Source organism: Cupressus sempervirens, chromosome 10, assembly GCF_028749045.1.
Source record: "Cupressus sempervirens isolate cs-2001-9-10 chromosome 10, ASM2874904v1, whole genome shotgun sequence".
Classification (NCBI taxonomy): domain Eukaryota; kingdom Viridiplantae; phylum Streptophyta; class Pinopsida; order Cupressales; family Cupressaceae; genus Cupressus; species Cupressus sempervirens.
In genome coordinates this window covers 359923246-359946568 of record NC_143127.1, presented here as the reverse complement: position 1 = coordinate 359946568, position 23323 = coordinate 359923246, and the positions used below count along the sequence as shown (strand labels likewise).

General features: G+C 34.0%; 1 protein-coding gene and 1 pseudogene across 6 annotated transcripts in view; one reads left to right on the top strand and one right to left on the bottom strand.

Annotated features, from left to right (window-relative positions):
- Positions 1-10614, bottom strand: part of LOC149534132 (uncharacterized) — a 31496-nt gene extending 20882 nt beyond the window's left edge. For 2 of the 6 annotated variants that reach the window (XM_089805087.1, XM_089805086.1), the window contains exons 1-2: positions 10375-10601; positions 3090-3163 (exon numbers count right to left, since the gene is read on the bottom strand). The gene's annotated coding sequence lies outside the window, so the exon portion shown is untranslated. Of the gene's footprint in view, positions 1-3089; positions 3164-10374 lie in introns of all 6 variants that reach the window. The other 4 variants (XM_089805090.1, XM_089805089.1, XM_089805085.1 and 1 more) reach the window with 3 other exon arrangements.
- The window catches only part of LOC149534131 (chaperone protein dnaJ 15-like), a 37440-nt pseudogene extending 14781 nt beyond the window's left edge, over positions 1-22659 (top strand).
- Positions 22660-23323: the final 664 nt, after the last annotated feature.

The window sequence follows — 23323 nt, the reverse complement described above, 5'->3', positions numbered from 1 at the left end:
AGGATTTAACTGTGTGATTTTTGAGTCAAACTCATTGAGGAGCAAGCTTTGGGTTTAACTATGGAGGAAACTCCGTAGTTAAGCGCGCTCAGGCTAAGGTAGTACTGGGATGGGTGACCTCTCGGGAAGTCCCGGTGCTTCACCCCTGTGAGCATCACCTAGATCCAATGAGTGCTAAGTGTTCCATTTATTCTCATGAGAGATGGATTCACGTTGAATCACTACTCATGAAACATGAGTCAATGAGTTTGACTCAAAAATCACACAGTTAAATCCTGATATTCACATCACAATTTGACTTGCTGTGGAAATTATCTCCTACTTATCAAGCAAATATTTTTCAAATTACTTCGTAACAGAGCTTTAAAAACATTATAAAACTCAATAAAAAATATTACCTTCACTATATGGATGGATCTCTATGTATTTCATTTAGCGATTCAATCTTAGTATAATAATATCATATCCATATTCATACTTAGGTGGGTATTTAATGTGTACGTATGTATGTGTGTGTGTGTGTGTGTGTGTGTGTGTGCGCGATCCCAATATTTGGTGTATATATATGTGTGTGTGTACGTGTATACATACCTACATATTAGGAATATTCACATGAGCATGAATATGAATAGATGTAACAATAATATACTAAGGATATATTTGGGTTATGTTGTTGCCACCATTGTTCTTTATTTTCAAACCTTGTCTATAGTCTTTCCTTTTTTTATTTAAGCGGTCACCTTTATGCTTCACCACCTTCATGGCATTGGTATTTAATATTTCTTTGTGACTTTATGTTTTAAAGATTGAGCAACGTCTCCTTCCCACTTCATCTTGGTGTAACTGAGTATGCCGCAGGGCCTCTATCTTTTCTTGGCCACTTCTTTTATTTGAATATACACTCTCTGTCATGTCAAGCAGCATTCGCTTCTTCTTTTTCATATTTTTTCACACCACAGTTCCTTCTAGTTAATTGTTTTGTCTCTACTCGATACCGATCAAGACTTTGATATTGCCTCTGCTTGAACCCAAGAGGGTGGATGTAAACAGCAGCAAAGCTCTGTTTATGCGGAATTTGTGATTCAAAATCAGTATCATGCATTGGATATCGTTGAAAGTTTGGAGCTCGGGCACCAACCAAAATCGTACAAAGCCATGCCAACTAAATCAGGTCATGCTCCTTGTTTTAATTACAGTATATGCTGCCTATTGTTTAATATCTGAGCTTGCTGCTTATTGCTTAGAGCCGGCCATATCATTTAATCTGTAAACTAGAGCCGAATGAAATGATTCTCCAAGCTTTATGTTGTTTCGATATGCCACACCTTTGGTACAACTTTTGAATTATCATGATTGAATTCGATAAGCTGATCCTTTGATGAAGTTATGAATCCAAGTTTCTTATGTTTGAGGCAATTGTTGATCCCATCCAGGGATATAATCAATATATTCCTAAGATAGGATACTGCCCATATGTTTAAATTATTGATCAGTAAGAAAGAGCAATCTACTTATGATGCCATAGGCCGGAACAGGCAAGAAAAATGGCAAATGTATAAGTAATCAGAGAATAGGAAGCATTTAATAAAACTTGTGTGAAGGACCAATATGGTCAAGATCCAAAGAGAGCGAGTGGGAATAATCCTGCAATGTCAGAACACATATTACATCAATAATAACATTTATAAAAACAGCAACTAAGTTAGCTCATCGAAACCCCTGTATATTTTTTGTTGTCAAGTCGAGCGGTGGGTGATCGGGCATCCAAGTTGCCCATCTGAAAACCTCGGCCAAGGTAGTTAAAGGCATGATTGCCACTATGATCTCCAAAGCTCGGAGTGCTGGCAATTGTGAGATAGGCTGATTAGAAAGTGCCCACAGCCTCATCAATTGACTGGCTGACACTCTAACACCAAAATGCTCAATGGCTAGATAAGGGTGTCCCAGGCCAACTCCCAAGGTAGGGAGGGCCTTTCTCATTGGAGATTGTGTGGGGATAATAAGGGTCTGCAATTGGGAGGTTAAGCCCATTACAATGCTTCTCCTCTCTTTCAGATGCCAAGGCTTGCACAACTCAGTGTCATCAATCATATATAATCTGGTACCCTTTTCCTTGTTTATTTTGCACTTTACTTTTGATGTTTACGTTACTTTCATGTATTTAATTATTTCTTCAGTAAAGATGTTGGATTGTAAATGAAATTGAAATGGTAGTTAGTAGCTGTTAGTCATACATTTTCTAAGCAGTTATTTTGAATGGTAGTTTTGAATTATTTGGAATAGTAGTTTTTGTAACTTGTATTTTCCTTCATGTGAAAGAGTAGAATAACTGATTTAACTGTAACTTCCTTTCAATTGATTGAGATTGTTATGAATCCTATATTATAATTCAGTAAATTAGTTCCAAATTTTTAGCATGTTACAAAAAGGCAGAAGCAACTTCCCAGCAATTTGAATTTGGTAAATTATTTGAAAGCTTATAAGTGGATATAGATAATTAGGAGTTTTGGTGCAGACCCAGTAAGGAAATCGAGCCTTCTATTTGCAGATCTGGAATAGCAATATTGATCCTCTGTACATGGTACATCAAAACAAAATGGGGATATTGTGAAAGCATCAAATTGACAACCACTAGCCTCTGAGTTTTTTTAAGGAAATCGGAATTCTGTAGTTAATAGGAGGTTATTTACATCAAATTCAGCCTAATATTCAAAGAGCAGCTGAATTCATCAAGTTTGGTGGTAAAAATCAGAATGTAGGGAGAAAAAACAACTGTAAAGAGGATTAATTTGTTTGAAAACCTTTAGATGCATATTTGACAGTTAGGAAAAACAACCTGTACAGAGGATTAATTTATCAATAATGTATGAATCTTCTACATAAGACTGCCTAAATATGTCATCTTGGAAACAAATTTAAATAGTCCTTCTCAGGAACACATACAGAAACACAAATGCAAAAAGATCAGAAAAGTTAATTAAATGTAATGAAAAATCATGATAATTAAAGCATACACTAAAAGAAATGAAAGACATAGGCATTCCATCAGACAATTTTTTTCATTAGTAAATATGTACAGAAAGACATACCAAAGAACTGCCACCAATCACTTCATTCAAATTGTTGCCATATAAAGAAGTTTTCCCCTAGCTAGAAGGAAGAGCTGTCAAACAAACATGAGAACATATCCCTTACCAAACCTTACATAAAAATAACAGAAAAATGAATAGTAGAATATGTCTCTTCCTAAACTTATGCGTTTCGAAGCTTGAGGAAAACAAAGGCACAGTTCACAAGCTTGTAATCCAATATCTAAAACTAAACAATTCCATGATTTGCAACTAGTGACCGTATATCTCAATACTGACAATTGGATGAATCATACATGAGCATCATACAGATGCAATGTAGATTTATTTCTTCCCAATAGGATCCACAGATATCTATAGCTTGCTGCAACAAAGTATACAACTCTCTGGCACATAATTTATGATTGACTAAAATGCCAAATCTGTACAAAAGCATACCCTAGTTCTACTTCTACTACAGGACCCAGAGTTTGAGAGTGAAAGGTTATTTGGAGAACATTATAGCTAAGGACCTTGATATCAATATTAATAATGAAAAGCAGGCAATGGATTTCTAATTTTTGTTTTTTATTTACATATCAACATAAAACTATCAAAATTTATAATCCCAAATGTATAATAATTTGTCGAGGTTTTGAAGATAGAATTACATTTATCACAAGTTTAATTTTATCTTTGAGTTTCTTTGTTGCTTAGTTCCATGTCCTTTAGCCTTTAGGCTTTATGTAAACATGGATTATGCCATATCAGATAAGCAGGATTGCAGTAAAAGAATTTACGAGTATCACAGTTTATAATATTTTTATTTAGAGGACCCAATTCAATCAGAATATCTTATATAAGAGATGTGTTACTGGATATTTTTGTTGCATTAATTAGAGTCATTTTCCCTTCATCTAGATCCAGGAATGGACCAGATATGGCTAGACATGAGCTTTATCCTGATGGATTAGAGGTGCTTGTCCCATATCCTTGTCAATGTATGACTCGGGTAAAGCTAGAAGAAATACTGGATATGGCCAGTATAATATACCATCCATTTGTACTTAAAAATCAATAACATAAAATAAATAACTTAAGGAAAAATAATAAAATTTAGACAAAGCACCTACCCTTGTAAAGACAGGAAAAACACCTCTATTCAAACATAGTATGTAATGCCTTTTGAGCTTATTGAGATTATTTTTCACAGTTTTGGGCCTAAGTGTATTTTTTAACAGTTCAAACTCGAAGGGTTTGTGAACTGATTAATGGATGTGGAAATTCTATTTTCTGAGTTAGTATGTGTAGGCTGCTAGTTTGTTCCATCATGTAATTGCCATATGCAGAAAACTCAAGTACATGGAATGCCACTATGTCCCCAGAACTAGGCTTACATCTTCAGGTGACTATTAGTATCATTCAATAAAACCTTACCCTTGTTTTTTCATCTATATATCTGGATTTTTATAACTTCTTAAATTCCATACCACTTATTCTACCCTTGCATGGGATGCTACTTTCTTTTTTCATGTATTAACAATAATCAGTCCCTGTGAAACTCTAGTATAGGGAAGCAGACCACATCCCTACCCCCCATGTTCGTATCTTTCATTGACTATGTTTTTGGATGCTAAGGTTGTATCCTTAATCATTTATTTCAATTTGTGTAACTTGATTATAATAGTATCCTTGTCCCTGTTACACTTATCCTACATCTCTTGTTATTGATAATAATAGAAATGCTTACTTTAAAGTTTATATTCACATTAATAATATTATAAATGACTGTGCTTTTTGGTATTCTTGTAAACCATTTCTTAAATTTTCATATCTAATTATATGCATGCCATATCCTATCCACTATGTGTCCAAGGTTTTAGAATATGTCCTTATAAAACTACTGGAAGTCAAGTTTGGCACTACTTTACAGGTCAGTATAACAGATGATGAGACTGATGCAATCAAGGCAAGGGAATCCCCAAGGGAGATGTCCAACCTTGCAGCTAGAGACCACACAACAGAAAATTCAAAGATTCAACACCAGCAAATAGGAAACAACTGATATTCTCACTAATCACAGGAATCGATTACATTCAATTGGCCTTAGCATGCAGTTTACATTCTCATAATATATATGCCTCATTACTAAGCCCTATTCCAGATCATCACTATCCAGATCCCTTGGCCATCAACCATCATCCCTCCTTAAACAACAACTACCAACCTACTTACATACGAGATTGACAGCTACGAGTCGTCTGATTCAATCGCAATCCCCAAGATAAAGAAAATGTATTAAATGATATAGGTCAAAACCCAAATACATGTGAACACCCCAAATAGATATATCATGTCATGTGAACACACAGGGAGGTTGATCACATATGTAAGAATATAGAACAATGTGCCACTTAGCTTTTGTGATCGTAAAACACCATCGCAAGCCAATTCATGCCAACCTGGCCGTTAGAACAAGAAGACCAATCTAGGACCGACCAATCAAGAGATAAATTCATTACAGAACATCAAGGCAAGTTGCAAAGCCAAACATATGATCCCCATCAGGAACACATAATGTAATGAGCCAATTGGAATGATCTCAAGAATAGAAACAGGAAGAAAATATTTTGAGGTGATGCAAGATTGCCAACTACCCAAGGATGCTCTAGCATTGAACACCCCAGGTGAATAGAAGATGTTCCATAAGAGGAACTTATGAACATCTAATGGGATTCAAGACATAAATCCTAGGCTCGTTCTTAACCCACATATCTTCTTTGTTTGTGAATAACACTTTTTGCGAATTAGTGCTCCATAAATGGATACATTAACTATCCAAATACACAAACCCAATAGTATACCATCCATAATCAAGTAACTACTTTGTTACTGCTTCAAGTACCTCTTCTCAAATCATTCATCCCACACAAATTTCTTCCACCTTTGTCACTCAAATAGATGATATTATTGTTTGTTTCCCCTTACCTCTATCATTATTCAACAACTTTCTTGTCTCTAATCTACTCACGAGATCATTCACCTCATTTGATACCACTCTTGTACTCTATTGTTGCAGCCCAATGTTGTAGACATCAACCTTAACCAACTGCACTGGTTTAGATTCAATCTTCTACACACTCAAGACCTTAGATGCATTTGTAACCACCTATTACATATCACTTTCTATCCTCTGATACGTATCAGTCTAATCTTGGAAGGTGTAAGTCCTCATAACACTCAATGTCCTGGTATTTCTTCTTTCTTCCTTCAAAGGAATCAACGTAAGTTTCTTGTCATCCTTCACAATCAAAACTATAGTCCTTTGGATCATGAATAGCTCCAATATCATACTGCCAAGTTCTACCCAGTATAACATGGCAAGCACTCATGTTAACCACATCAAATAACACTCATCCTTCTAAGGTCCAATTTTGAACTTAAGCCAACACTGCTTTCTAACTTTCACCATATGATCATCCTAAAACCAACTTATCTCATAAGAACAAGAGTGCTTAAGTCTCCTTACTCAAATATTATGTACCATCTCCTCTAATAGAAATTTATTAGAACTACTATTGTCCATTTTTACCTTGAAGTATTTATCTCCTGATATGCAAATAGTTTGGAACAATATCTCTGTCTGAACATGCTCAAATTCCTTCTTTCCCAACTTTAATCTCTCAAACATTAGAGAGAATCTCGTCTTACGTGCAACTATACCTTCAATAGGTTCATCATCAATTTGCTTCATTAGTACCACTAGGTTTTGTTTTCCTTTACCTTCGCTATATCCCTCCCAACATCAATAAGTTTTATGTGCAACATTTCCACACTTGAACATGTAACTTTGAACTCTTTGTTGTCACTCTCTCCTAAGAATCCTTTGACCAAGTTCTTCCTCAATTACAAACTTCTCTTTGCACTTATCAACAACTTGCCTATCCCTTCCCTTAGGATTGTTTTCTTTTCTTTTCAGCTTATCTTTTGTCTTCAAGGCATAAGGATAAGCATCTTCAATTGCACAAATCCTCAACATACTTAACTCGTCTTGAATATTAAGTCTCAAACCATTAATATACCTATCCACCTTCTCCTTTGATGACTCCCGGTGTCCAAATTTGATTGTTATCTTGTAAAACTCCTCAATGTACTCTTTTACACTCAAATCTTTTTGTTTCAGATTCTACAATTTCACGAAAAATTCTATTTCATAGTCCTCCAATATGAACTTGGCCTTAAGTCTAGAAGTCATAACTCTTCACCTAGTGATCTTAGGTTCACCATTATCTTCTCTATCCTTTTGTAACTCTTTCCACCATAAGGTAGCATGACCCTTCAACCTAGTTTGTACTAAGCTAACCTTTTGTGGACCCTTAGCATCGTCAATCTCAAAGTAATCTTCTAGTTCAATAATCTAATCTATCAAATCCTTAGGGTGTAAAGAACCATATAAGTTAGAAACACACACACACACAAACAAGCACACGCACACGCACCCACACGCGCGCGCGCGCGCACGCACAAAATTAGGAGAAGGAAGAGCATTCGAATGGAACTCTCTCACACACACACACACAGTTAGGAGAAGGAAGAGCATTCAAATGGATAATGTGCCTCCTACTTTACCTACAACACTTCTAACCCCCAAAGAGCCCCGAATTTTGGTTTGATTATCCAATACCAACCTCCTCACTGTCATATCTCTCATTGCTAGTAATATTTTCTGGGGTTCAAAGCTGCACGTAATCCATGTAGATACCCACTTACGAACTATTCTTACATCTAAACTGAGACCAATCTATCTTATGTGTGGTCATGTTTGTTGTTGAACCTGGTAGCCTAGTTATTTTCTTCGAAAATTTGCATAGAACAATGAGTCTAAACACATCCAAGGAATATACTTTCTTTCTTTGGGGATCGGTGGAAAGATTCAATATTTTAGATCTTGGAACATGTTGTTGGAATTTATAGATTCCTCCACCATGACAATAAATTTGTTCATATTTCTTACTGATGTGTAAATTAATTTTACTTTTAACATGTGCAAGATGCTAATTCACCTTGCTCAAGTAAATTTAATTAAGGTTTTTCTGATTATATACTTAACTGCTCTAAAAGGCTTTGGAATCCAAGGGCACGGACATGGAAGTTGATCTGTCAAATCTGGGCACTGTAAGTACTATGTTTGCAACATTGTTTAGGTAAGAATGAAAGAAATGCCTTTTTATCATATTGAAATGTATGTAGTTGAATCTATTATAAGGATTCCAATTTATGATGCTAGATTCTGATCTTTCAGCAAGCTTGTTGTGCCTATTAAAAAATATATTTTTTGTTAATGTTCGTGAGGATTCTCTCAATAGAAATGTGACCATTAGGCCTCTGCCACTTGGAAGGCCTGCCAGTCACAAGGCAGATATTGCAAGTTCAATCCTAGCTTGAGGTTGTCTCGTATATTCATTAGAAGTTTTCACTGACACATTTCTTGCAGGTAGAAAAGCAAGTGGCTCATTTATTTGGGGTAACTATCACACGAGAACAAGCTGAAGTTAGGATAGTTGCTAGAGTCACTTCACCTACATAAAGAAAATTTAGGGCTTCTTATATCAGCTGAATCTGTCTTTAAGAGGAAATCCTATCTTATATCAACTGAATCTCCCTGTAAGAGGACATCCTAATCTTATATCAACTGAGTCTTCCTTTAACACTACATCGTGCATAATACAATGTGTTGGTTTATTGGCTTAGTTAATTGAAAGATTCCTCACATGATTGAAGCTCAATTAAGAGTGTAATTAATGTATGTTTTTTATTTTTTGTGGCTTCTTTATTTTGAGTAGAAGGCAAATAGTCATTATGGCCTATCCATACAGGTATTTTAAAGACATGAAATCAAATATGTAACTTTGTAATGTTGTTAAGTTTCTTGTGTGCATTGATTTTAAAAGTAGTGATATAGCATTGTTAATTTTGCACAAATGTCTCAATGTAAACTTTTGCCAATTTGTGAAGGCTGAGAATTCCACTGATCATCGTATTCAAAAGTGAAACTCTAGGATTAACCTTTTTTTTTGGAAAGAGATCATTTTCATGTGTGTTACTGGCAGACACTATAGTTCACTCCACAAATTGATTATTAATGATGAGGATAGCATGTTGGATGGACATAAGAAAATATCATCAAAAATCAAGGTCACTAATATGAAATACAGTTAATACCAATATTATAAAGGAAAACAATGAGAAGATGGGGTTGTCTTGTTTTCTGCAAGTCAATATTTACTGTGTAGCATATACAGACTGTATAATGGGTCAATTTTGACTTTTTTGAAATGTATTTGCTACTTATTTTACCCAAGAATGACATCAGAATGGGCTATAAAATGCCTGGAGCTCTAAAATATGTTAGAAGCAAATATGTCGTATGATCCAAAATGGAAATGCTTTTTCCTGATGGTGCAGTATCACATTTTACTACTTTTCTCTGACACCTGACATTGTTCTATATCAAATTGTTAGAGGTATTGAAGTTAACCCTGCAGAGATCTAATATATATCAGCTAATGGGAATATTAATAAATTGAAGGTTGAAAAGTTTAATATTCTATGTTTTATTTGAGATTTTGGATTTTAATTGGTTCTGCAGTTTTGCAGGAAGATAGTGAAAAGACTGGTAAAGTTAGTTCAGTTAGAATGTATTTCTTACATTTTCAACTCTATAATCTGGATTCATCAATCAATACAGTGTTCACCATTAGGCCATGATGTTATTGGTTGGTATTGGCCTTGAAATTGTATTATATTGACTCTTAAATAAAACTATTTTACTACACAGTTGGATATGACTAAGGATCCCGATGCTGCATTTTTTTAAACAATTGAAGGCCTTCAGCCATGTAAAGTCTCTAAATTCAAAGCAGGCACACACATATATGGAGTATATTGTATACGAACTTTTTAAATTCAATCTATATTAGTTTGGTCCAGTACCCTCAATATGGAATATATTGAGACATTTCATTCTATTACAAGCGACGATTATTTTAAGAGTGCGAGCTATACCATTGACCTATTTGTGCAAAGCCTTTGACTCTTTTGAAGATTCTTCAGAGAACCTTAAGGAGGTATAAGCCGAAATACTAGCCAAGCGAAATGAACTTCGACGATTTGAGATGGAATACAGAAAGGTATTTTATACGATATTTTGAAATTAGCAATTCTTCAGAAATAAATAAACAAATTGTCTTGTAATCTGATTTTAAATGCCTTCACTACAAACATGTAAGGTGGTTCCTCGACTTACCTGTAGATGTTCCCGTCCACAACAAGGAAAGCTCTAAAATCTCACTCCAAACCCCACCAAACCCTAGATTCTGGTAGCGGCCAGCAGAAAGACTGAAGAATCTTTAACAGACTTCAAATTTTCCACCGAGTTATGACTTCGAATGTATTCAGAATCCAAGCAACAAAATGGGAAAGCGGGAAAATGAAATGAGATCTTTTGGTTTGGATCAAATTTGTAGAGACAGAAGGATAGACATTTTTGTTGCCTCATTTTATTAAAATTCTTATCACTTATTGACCTAAAGTTTGGATGCATTTGACAAATAACTTAAAAAATGACTGTTTATACTGATATTTATTATTTATTTAATAATGTAGGCTATGTTACTCAACACATATTAATCATTCAAAATTTGTTAGATAAATATTAATGTAATTGTACTATTTTAAAATTGAAGCACATACATTAGAAGATCTTTTAACTCTCCCCTGTGTGGTCCTAGGTTTGTGAATGTATTTATGTTCTAATTTCTCGTGTAGTGGAGTTTATGGCCCTTTTATAGATGTTATTTTTCTATCTCTAAGATCTCGATGTACATCCTTTCCTTGGAGTAAAGGTTTAGGTCATCCATGACCCCTAAGTAAGGAAAAACTTCATCCCTAACCTCTGTTAAGGGGTGAGATCATCTCTTACTCATGGTATTTTTCCTTGGATCAAGGTTTTGACTTTTGGTTTTTTAATTATTTACCACCTTCTTGAGTCCACCCTTCTCAAACTTTTTTTTTTTGAAATTGCTATAAAATAAAATCTTCTCCCTTCATTTGGCCATCTATGACAATCCATTATGTTTGTGAGAAATTCATTGGCATCTGCAAGCATCCATTATTGTCCTTTGAGCATTCATTTGAGAATTAAAATCATCCGATGTATCATCCATTCAAGCAAGCTTTCAAGGAGTATTCAAGAGTTTAATCCTTCAGACATTCAAGAGCATATCTTCATTCACGGATATATTATTTGGTGTTAATAGATCTATTTGCATTTATGGAGAGATCTTACATCATTATTGAGACATCATCTTCGTGGATGGTCGATATGAATCCTCTCATGGAGGTTTGACAAGTGAGGTGGATACTTATATTGGTCTTGCTTATTTATGCTTTATTGTTTAAGGTTGATTCTTCAAATGGGGCTTGACTAAAGCAAGCCCCTCCCTGCCAACAAAATACCTTTTTTTCTTGCTCCCAAGTGTAGATTTATAGATTTCAAAACCGCGGGACTCAAATTTTATAACTAGTGTTCCTGGTAGTAGATTTATCTCTAGATCTCAAGATTTTGTGCTGGGTGGATAAGGGAAGACCTCATCGCTTACCTAGGTCATCTGTTACCTCCAATTTATCCCTAAGCTCCAATTTGTCCTTGTCCAGAGACCCCCAAATTCACAAAATTCAAAAATATCAATTTGTAGGTCTCTGATCTAGAACAGTTTTAGAGTTCAAAAGTTTTTACAATAGTTTCAAGCATATCTAAGTTTTTCTCCTCATTGGCTTACAAGGTTAGTTTTATGCTTTGTTTCATCATTTCATTATATTTACCACTTATTTTCATATCTATTTATTGCATATTTTCAGTTGTTATACAAGTTCTTTCATTGCTTACATCTCATTTAGTTAGTTTACTCACACCTGATAATCACTCAATCAAATCAATCGATAATATAATAATCAAGGTAAAAAAAATTGATAGATAGTTGCCCTTGGAGTCTAGATCTTGATAGTGAACATATATTTTATATTGTCACCCTTGTACCCTCATAGCGTTGTGTCCATCTAGTTTGAACCCTTTTGAAGGGTTATGCTTGAAGGTCATTTTACTTTCCCTGGTGTGGCATAAAAATTTAGGACAATTGATATAATTAGCATAACACCATCTCCCACACACATTATTTTAATTTTGATGTTATATTTTGATGAACTTTCTTTGTTACACATCTTTGCATAAGCGTCTTCTTGATTTGGTAGTTGAAAATTGCATTCATAATAACACTTTCTTTATTTGGATCTTGTATTAAATCAAAAATCACAAAATAAAAAGAAAAATATACAATGCATTTAGTACTCATCATTTTAGCATTAGCTTGCATTTTTATCATAAATGGAAAACATTTTTAAAAAAATGCATTGCATTTTGTAGCTTACTTTTACACTTTCATTTTTGTGTTCTTGTACATTGTTAGTTTTCCTTTGTGCATGATCTTTATCTTTTTTAGTCTCATTTATAGTATTCTAGTTAGAATAAGTTGTAGGCTCGTAGGTTCTTTTGATCTCAAATCATCCTTCTTTCCTAGGAATCTTTATGAGACCACCATGCTTCCTTGTGATCCTAATCCTAGCATGGAGCATTTGTTAGATAACTGAGAGGGGGGAGGGGGGGGGGGGGGGGGGGGGGGGGGGGGGGTGAATCAATTATGTCTAGCTATCCTACAATCCCTTCAAACACTTTGGTACCAAACAAACTTAAAAAAACATCAAAAGCAATCACTCAGTGATCTCATTTAACTTCACAATTAACACTTATAATCAAATTACTTCCAAACAATTATTCACTGTTTATGTTGTTCCCAAATATCATAATATAATTATTCTATTTACTAGTTATTACCAAGCTGCAATAAAAAGTAAATAACATGAAAATCAACTTGCAACATAACAACATTCACACATTTGACACCATGATTTTTTACGTGGAAACACTGTAAAGGGAAAAAAAATACCTACAACTGGCAACTCAATATTTTCACTCTTTCGAAATGAGCTTTGCTAAGAGTTAGCTTGTTAAAGGTTTACATACACATTGCTAATATGGCCTTGTTAGAAGATTTACACCAAAAGATCATCTAGACCTTATCACTCCTTGATCCTATCTAAAAAGTGATCTCCTCTAAAGGACTTATAAACACCATTAATCAATGTTACCATATAGGATTTCATAGACTTTTTAGGTCCACTTGGTTAATGATATTTTTCTACTATAATGATTATAAAGTAACAATATAAATTGATCTATTAGGTTTAGCACTACCTTGCTTATTCAAATCTCCTTTTCATTCGCTCTCTTTCTGATCTCCTCCCAATTTCTTTACCAGTTGATTCACACCTTCCCTATTTCACTCTTATGCTTAGATCTTCTCATTGCTCTTCCTGGTTCACCCTACTTCTTTTATCTTCAACAACTTCCCACTTTGATCTCCATCCTTAGCATTCGATCAATATCCAACCAACAACCAAAAACTTTCTCAACTACTCCTTAAATAATAGTCTTTGTGCTTCCATATTCTTCCAATTATTATTGCTTAATCATAATCGTTGATCTCAGATTCATTGCATGTAATCACCTAGAAAATATAACTTTCATTGAACTTTGTGCTTGTCCTTATCCTCCTTCAATCTCCATCATTATATCTTCATTGTATTTCTCTTGTCATTGATCATGTAACAAACTTTAACTCATGCCTTTGGAATTCTTGAACATTCTTTATTTCCACCAAAAGTAGGCCTCAAATTCCATATTTAAAAACTCATTCTTCTTGCTCATACTTGATGAACACAACTTTTCACTCAGCCAAAACATCACTCAATCAATACTAAACATTCTCAAGTAACATTGAACTTCCACTTCACTTAGCCAAACGCTTGTAGAACATTGTAATCAATCGATGTACACCATCTTCCTTCTTTAGCCTGGTCACTCAGTGTAGCTTATATAGCTCGTCACATTACAATGTTACATGTTTGTAAAATAATCAAACCAACATTACATTATCACTATGCAACTCATTCAAGTGTTCATTGAATACCATATATGTGGACTATGCCATCAACATACTTTCTTCAAATCCTCTTCATCAATCAACTTGATACAACACTCTACTAAATTAGCAAAATGTCCAATTAACTAAGACTTGACATCGAAGACAATATAACAACTGATTCAATGACTCTTTTACATACATTCATAGCATTCTCAATCGCATAACCAATTGGGGCTAACAATCTCCCCCTTTGGCATTGATGGCAACACATAACATATGATTTTACATTATAAAGCATTATATAAGATAATCAAATGTATGCATTGACAAAAATACAACTATTCAATTCACAAATCTTCATCATTAGGTTCTTTGTAACGCTTTCAAAAGCAGCATCATTCTCTTTGACATCATCTTCTTCCTCTTAGTCATTTACTCTCTCTTTGACTTATTCTTCTCCTTCTACTGACTCTCTCCATATTTATTCTCCTTCTTCTACTGAATCCCATCTCCCCCTTTGAACATAATTACTTACTGGTATTTTGCCCCTTTACTTGTCTCACTTATTCTCTCCATTGATTTTACATTGATTGTCTCCCCTTTGACAACAATGCCAAAGGTCATTATAAGTTCCAATGTGAAACTTACAAAACCTTGTAGTTATCCTTGTACCTTGTATGTATAATTTCATTACAACTTCATAAATTTTCCTAAGGTGTGAACTCTTTGTATTAACTCCATAAAGATATTTCCATTAATCCACGAATTGATGCAGTATGCATCTTCACCTAGTGAATTATGGACAAGAGCAAGAGCCCCAGTTTACCACTTAGATACTCAAAAGCATCCTTAAGCAATGACTTAGTAAATATGTATTCGGTTCATTCTTTATACTCCACATATTCAAGCCTTACTTGTTTCTTTTGTACTTTCTCCCTCGAGTAATGATACTTGAATGATATATGTCTTGTTTTTGCATGCATCACTAGATTTTTTGATATAATTATTACACTAATGTTATCACAATAAATAGTAACATACTCGATTATCTCTTCTTGCATACATTCAAATAGTTGCTTAATCTATATAATATTTAAACAATTGATTGCAACAACAACATACTAAGCTTCAATAGTAGACTATGAGATACAACTATGTTTCGTGCTTGTCAATGTAATCAATATTTCTCCTAAAAAGAAAGCTCCACCATTAGTACTTTTTCTATCATCAACATTACCATCCCAATCAACAATTGTATAGACTTTGAAATTAAAGTCATCATCTTGCTTATACCATAGGCCAAGATCTTCAATTCCTTTAAGATATTTAAACATCCTCTTTATAATAGTCATGTGTGTCTCCTTAGGGTTAGATGAAAACATTGCACCTATACCAATAGCATGTGCAATATCTAGTCTACTATGTACAACATGTTGTAATTTACCAATCATGGATGTGTTTCATTTACTTCTATAGATCTATCTTCCTTTGACAATTTCATTCTAGTCACCATAGGTGCATCGACTTGCTTAGAATCCTCCATTCCAAATGTCTTCAATATTTCCTTAACATAGTTAGTCTAAGTAACATACATACCATTCATTTTTTGATGAACTTGTAATCCAATGAAAGGTTTGATCTCACCAAACATTAACATCCCAAATTTTGTCCTCATTTTATCACCAGATGTCTTACATAACATGTCATTTCATCCAAATATAATTTCATCTACAAATATTTCAACAATCAACACCATACCATCAAATTCACATTTCAAATATCTACTTATAGATTATTGTTTTCACTTGTTCTAGCAAATTAAATCTTAATCAAATAAGAATGTAACCTTTCAAATCATGCTCTAGGTGCTTGTTTCAGTCCATACAATGCATTGTTCAACTTACAAACTATGTTCCTATGATAAGGTTCAATGAATTCTTCAAGTTGTTCTATGTAGGCTTCTTCTTCAAGTATTTCATTTAAAAATATAGGTTTGACATCCATTTGATAAACCTTGAATTTCTTGTAGGTAGCATAGGCCAACAATGTTCTCTCTCCTTCCAATCTCACTACAGGTGCAAAAGTCTCACCATAATTTATTCCTTCTTCTTGGGCATAACCTTTGAAAACTAGTCTTGCCTTGTTTGTCACAACTTCTCCATTTTCATTAAGCTTATTTCTAATAATCCATTTTGCTCCTATCATATTATTATCTACAGGTCTTGGTACTAATGTCCATGTATTGCTCTTCTCAATTTGATCAATCTCTTCATTCATAGCATTTATATAGTTCTCATTCTCTAATGCAACCCTAACTATTGATGCAAGAGCATCCTTTGTTTCTTTTCTATCTTGCTTGTCTTATTTTTTTGTCGAGTTCCATTGTTGATCGAGTTGCAACTTTCTCTGAGTTTGAGTTCTAGTGTTGGTTGAGTTGCAGTTTCAAGTGAGTTGAAGTCTAGTGTTGGTCGAGTTCTAGTGTATGACAAGCACTAGTATTTGTTGAGCGCAATATTGGCCAAGTTTGTTTGGTGGTTATTTTTCACGATGCTTAGTTGTGTCTAAGTCTTTCTTTGGTCGAGCTTTTGTATACATTGGTTATTTTGTGAGATGACTTATTCATTTATTTTAAGTTGTCCATTTAATGTAAAAATCATTCATTGAGATGTGTGTAGATCATTATGTGGTCAACCTTCTCTAATGTGAAGATCTAGAATGTTCTATAAGTCATTTTGGCAAGTATAGATAAAGGTGTCTAGGATTTGGTCAAGTAGTATGTTTTGGAAGGGAGTCTTAGAAGGAATAGGAATAAGGAGCATATAGAGCCATATTGACAGTGAGATTGTGGATCTCAATTTGTAACATGTAAATCATTTTGTTGGCTACAACAAGGAAGGCCTTATGATAGGGAATGTTTGTGGATCATTTGATGAATCAATAAAATATTTATATCTCTCTCTCTTCTTAGTGTTGTTTTATGTGTTTTTCTTCCCTTGTGTTTACTCTCTAAGGTGGTTTGATAGTTAGGTGTACTTCTTGCCCTAATTATCTGATCATCCCTTGCATCAAGTGGTATCAAAGTGAGGTTCATCCTTGTGGAGATTAGATCATATAGAACCCTAATTGATCTTGATTGTAGGGAGGTAGATTCGAGTCTGACCTATAACTTGTAGAGGGTTACGATCTTGGAGGAGCATGTTCAAAATGATTTGAGGTAGAGGAAATGTTGATAATGCTATTATGGACATGTTCAAACAAATAACAACCAGATTAGATATTGTGGAGACATCCCAGAGGAGAGGAGTACATCTTGATGATGTTAGTGATGATGATGGAGCCCTTGCAACACCAAACCCTAATCTTGAACTTGAGGTAAAATACGACAAGGAAATATTGTTGCAAGTCTTGTCTAGGGAACATTCAAAGCCTGTTGTTGAAGTCACAAGTTATGATGGAAGATTAGACACTAATGCTTTTCTAAATTGGATCTCTAAGATGATTTTTTTTTTGAATTTGAAGGCACTTCTGATAATAAGAAGGTGAAAATAGATGTTACTTAGTTGAATGAAAAATCTTTAAGGTTGATCAATGTAGACTTCTTCTTCCAAGATTCCATCCAAAAATTTAGATTTGACATCCATTTGATATACTTTGAATCATTTGTACGTAGCATATGCAATCAAAGTTGTCACTTCTTCCAATCTTGCAACTGGGGAAAATGTATCTCCATACTCAACTCCTTCCTCTTGTGCATATCCCTTACAAACTAGTCTTGATTTGTTCCTTGTGACTTCATCTTTCTTGTTCGCCTTGCTTCTGAATAGTCACTTTCTTCCAATCGTATTATTGTCACTTGTTCTTAGTACCAATGTCCATGTATTGTTCTTCTCTATTTGATCAGTTTCCTTGTCCATTTCATTAATGCAATCTTCATTCTCAAGTGCATATTTAACTGATCTAGGTTCAAACTAACATAGTAAACATTTATCATTTTTCAACCCATTTCTTATCACGACTCCTAATCTTTATCTTCAATGATTTTGTCTGGTGTATGGTGTCCTCTCACATATTTTTCTAAGATAGGTTCAAATCTTCTTTCTTATTGTGGTAATTCACTCAATTTTTCTTGCATATCTCCTTCATGCATCTCTCACTGCAACTCGACATTGTATGTCTGATGTTCAATTTCCTCTCTTATGCAACTTAGCTCCTACAACTTGATGCTCAACAAAGATTGTCTACTAAACCTTGAGAGTTCTTGGATGCTAATGCTTGGTATCATCTCTCCCTAGTTCAAGTAATGCACTAGGTTCTCCTTCATAAATGTAGACAAAATTTCTATAATATTAAGGTTCTTTCTTGCATTCTGCTTCATTCTTTTTAGCAATTTCATCAACTCTGACATTTGTACTTTCCACAATTTTGTTAGTTTTAGAAATTATATGCCTTACTTTTAGTGGATTATCCTAGGATATACCTTCATCACTATTTGCATCAATTTTTCCTTTCCTTGCATCTTTCAATATGTAACATTTACTTCGAAAGACTCTGAAATAATTGACATTAGGTGCATAGCCATACCAAAGTTCATAAGGGGTTTTGTTTATACCTTTATTAACTTAAACTTCATTCAGTGTATACATTGTAGTGCTTAGTGCTTCTCTCTAGTACTTTTTTCCTTCTTTTAGTTATCTTATTCTATGGTGGAGTCCTTGGTGCACTCATTTGTCTCTTGATTCCTTTGGCATGCAGAGTATATTGAACTCATCTTATACGAATTCACCTCTCCTGTTTGATATCAAGAACTTTAGACTCTTACATGTTTCCTTTTCAACTCTATCCAAATACCACTTAAACATTTGAAATGCATCAAATTTTCCTCTAAGAAACATGACAACCATTATTCTAGAGAAATCATAAACAAGTAGAATAATTTTTTTGTCATCATAATATCTTCTAAATCCAATAGGACCACATAAATTAGTATGAACCAACTCCAAAATACCATCAGAAGGATAGGTCTTTGCTCTTGAAACTAGACTTTTTGATTGTTCCCACTTGAAATTGTTTGCACATCAATGTATCAGGTTTTCTCAATCTTGGTAATCCTCTTACTCTTTTCATCTTACTAATGCATGCTAAATCATCAAAATTCACATGACATGATCTCTTATGTCAAAACCAAACATCTTCAAATTGCACAAATAGACGAGTATATCCAAATAGGTCTAGATAGAACATATTACCTCTTGTTTTCTCTCCACTTCCAATTAGTTCACTGGTAGCATCATAAATCTTGGCCTTCCTATTTTGGAATTCAATTCAGTTATGCCACACTCAACAAGTTATATTTCAAGCCATCAACCCAATATGCATTATATTATTGATCCTTTACCTTTCACATAACATAGTGCATCATTTTCAATCTTAACACTACTACCATTATAATGTTCTAGCTTTTCAAACTTACTTGTATCACCAGTCATATGATGTGAACAACCACTATCAGTTATCCATCTATCATTCTTATTTACATGTGAAATTAAAATAGTTTTCTGATCTTCATCAGATTCATCTGTCATTGCAACATAAACAACTTTTTCAGCAATGTAACATGATTTATTACCTTTTCCTTTGTAATCTTTGTTATCTCATTTATTTCTCTTGTGTATCCTTCCTTAGTACTTGTTGTCTTTCCTTTCTTCCTTCTCATTAGTTTTAAGACATCTTGCAGTAATATGACCAACTTTGTTACATGTAAAATAGATAATAGGAAGCTTACCTTTGTATTTATTTTTTCCTCTTGGTAACCTTCTTTCTAATAATGCTTTAAGATCATCAAGATCATCATCTGATTCACTATCATTGTCCACACGCTTATCCTTTTTCTTTCTTTTAGATCCATCAAGGGTTAGTTAAAACTTGAAAAACACTCAATAATAGGTGTATAGTTATAAAAGTTTGACAATTCAAATACAACAAATCTACCAATTAGACTATCCAAGGTTAGATCATTACCAAGTGTACATCTTAGTTCTTAAATTGCATATACTCTAGTTGCATAGACATGAAGTAAAGTCCAAAATACCTTACTTGTCATAGTCTCATCAAATGTGTCTAATAGCATTCACAACCTCCTTGATTCAACCACAATACTACGCAACAATCTCTCCTTCTTTTGTTCTCATATCATCAAACTTGCCTCTCAAACTTTCTATTTTATCCCTTATCACATTTTTGTCTCCTCCGTGGATTTTATCCAACTTGTCCCACATTTTATTTGTAGTAATTCCCTCCTTTACATCATCAACTTTAACATAACTCAGGGAAGATTCCATATCTATCATCATTTGATTATGTTCCTGGTTCTCCTTCATTTGTTCAATAGTAGTGAGTCTAATTATTCAATATATTCATTTTCTAGGTAGTATATTGCAAAATCTAGATAGATGTAATCTCATTATTCATTATTATGTTGGGAAGTTCTCTTTGTTAAGATTGGGTACCTCTCTCTTGTACATCTTGATCTTTAGCTTTAAGTTTCTTCAATCTTTCCTTACAAACACCAATGCTCTAATACCAATTGTTAGAATAGTTAGAATAACTAAGAGGAGGGTGAATCAGTTATCCTTAGGTCCAGATGTACTGATTCAACATATAACAACTTCAAAAAAAATATTAAACCTTATAAAATGACTCAACCAATATAGCAACTTATCAACAATTTAACTTATTCATTCATCACTAGCTCTCTATTTAGTTTACACTGATTAACACAAAATAAACAACAATAAATAATATGCATCAAAAAATAACATTTGCACATATATGACACCAAGATTTAACATGGAAATCCAATTTGGGAAAAACCACCAAGTAACATGCTACTACTTTTTCACTCTTCTAAAGTGATTCAGGAGCATCTTGAGTCTTTGAGAAGTCTTGCATCAACCAAAAATAGCTCCAATTTTATGTACCAATATGTTGTTCACGAAGTAGTAATTGCTAGTTTCATTTTCATGTTATGCATAGTTGTCAACATGTGAAGTACTTTTCCTATATCCTCTTCCTAAGCACTTGAATTCTTATGTTCTATATTTCTCGAGTTCTATATCGTTCTTTGTGGTCCTATTTCCACCTTGTGTGACATATTGTTCTAATTGGCACAATTTTGGTTGATTACATGACATCTTGCATAGTTAAGAGTCAAATCCTAACACACATGTGGACCTACTATCAAGTGTGCATCACTTTATATGACCATTTGCATGGGTTTTATTTACTCTTCCAAGTATGGACCTAAATTGTAAATAAATGCTTGACTAGCCAACTTCTAGCTTAGCTAGCTATAAAATAAGGTTAGTTAGATGTGGGAAAGGGGATTCTTAGATAATAAAAGATAGAATATGTGAGATAAGGCTCTAGGATTAAATAATTCTTCTTTTGTATTATAAGGCCGCAACCCGGAAGGCCTCATATTCAAGCATACTATGGTTACTCTATATTTGAAGTTAATTATTACACCTACATTTATGTGACATCTGGCCTTTTGTTCTCTATGGTTTCTTTAATAAATGTACTCTTTCATGTGTAACTCTGAGCAAGGAATGTTGATTGTTTAAGCTGAGTTTATTCCACATGTTGTTTTAGAGTTTTCTTTGCACCTCCCTACGTTAGATGGTAATAGAGCGAGTTCTTTCTTGAGGCTTGGATCATGGAGAACCTTGTTAATTTGGTTGTAGGGTGACATATATGAAATCTAAGCAATAGCTTGTTGAAGGTTACAATCTTGCAGGAACTATTGTCAATATGGTTTGTGGCAAAGGAAATGTTAATAATGCTATTATGGACATGTTGAGGCAAATTGAAGTGAGACTTGAAGCTATGGAGACATCACGAAGAGGAGGTGTACATCTTGAAGATGTTAGTGATGATGAAGAAGAAGCACCAAATCCTAACCTTGAACCTAAGGTCGAACAAGATGAGGAAAGGCTTCTAAGAGTTTTGCCTAGGGGAAATGTTAGAGCTGTTTTTGAAGTTGCTTTCTACAATGGAAGACTTGAGACTAATGTTGAATTAGATTGGATTGCTAAGATATTTAAATACTTTGAGTATGAAGGTACTCTTGATAATAAGAAGGTTAAGATAGAAATCACAAAGTTGAACGGTCATGCTACACTTTGGTGGGATCATTTACAGACTTAGAGACAAAAAAGGGAAACAGAAAAGATCAAGACTTGGGAAAATATGATTAGAAAGATGAAGAAGAAGTTTCTCCATGCAGATTATCAAGTTAACTTGTTGAAAAATATGCAAAATTTGAGACAAAAAGATATGAGTGGAAAAGAATATACTCTAGGGAACTCTGCAAATTGGATATCAGATCAGGACATATAGATGATGAAACTAAGAAGGTGGCAATATACCTAAATGGTTTAAGGACATCAATTCAAGATGAGACTAGCTATGTTAAGATGGACAATGTGGAATAAGCATAGTAATAGACTTTGAAGCTGAAAAAATATTGGAAAAGAAACATGATCAAAGGCAGAGAGGAAGAGGTGGAAAATTTTAGAGACATAGAGGCAGAACATATGGAGAAGGTGGCAGATCTGATGGTGCAATTCAAGATAAGGAAAAATTGGAATGGAAGGAAGAACCTATTGGAAAAAGAAGTAACTACACTAGAGGTGGCTATATTGGTTACACTAGGAATAATAATGGTGGAAAAAGAGAAGAATATTTTGGTTTAAAGGTACTTGTTATAACTGTGAAGAAGAAGGACATAAGACCTTTGGATGTACTAACTCTAGGAAGAAGATTGGAGGCAATCACAGGAGCACTTTGGCTTGTGAAGAAGTTTTTGAAGTGCCTAATGAGCCTAAAAATGGTAAGAATCTGATGTTAAGAAGAATCTCATGGAATGAGGGAATCAATGGATAACCTATTTTAAGAAGAAGTATGTTCAAAACTAGATGTAAAATAGCTAGAAAATCATTGATAGTGTATGTTTTGACAAATTGGTATCTGAGGAGATGGTTAACAAGTTGTAGTTGCAAAGAATGAGACATCCTAAAACTTATCATGTCACTTGGATCCAAAAAGAGCATAAATTACTCGTAAGTGAATAATGCCTTGTTAAATTCAAAATTGGGA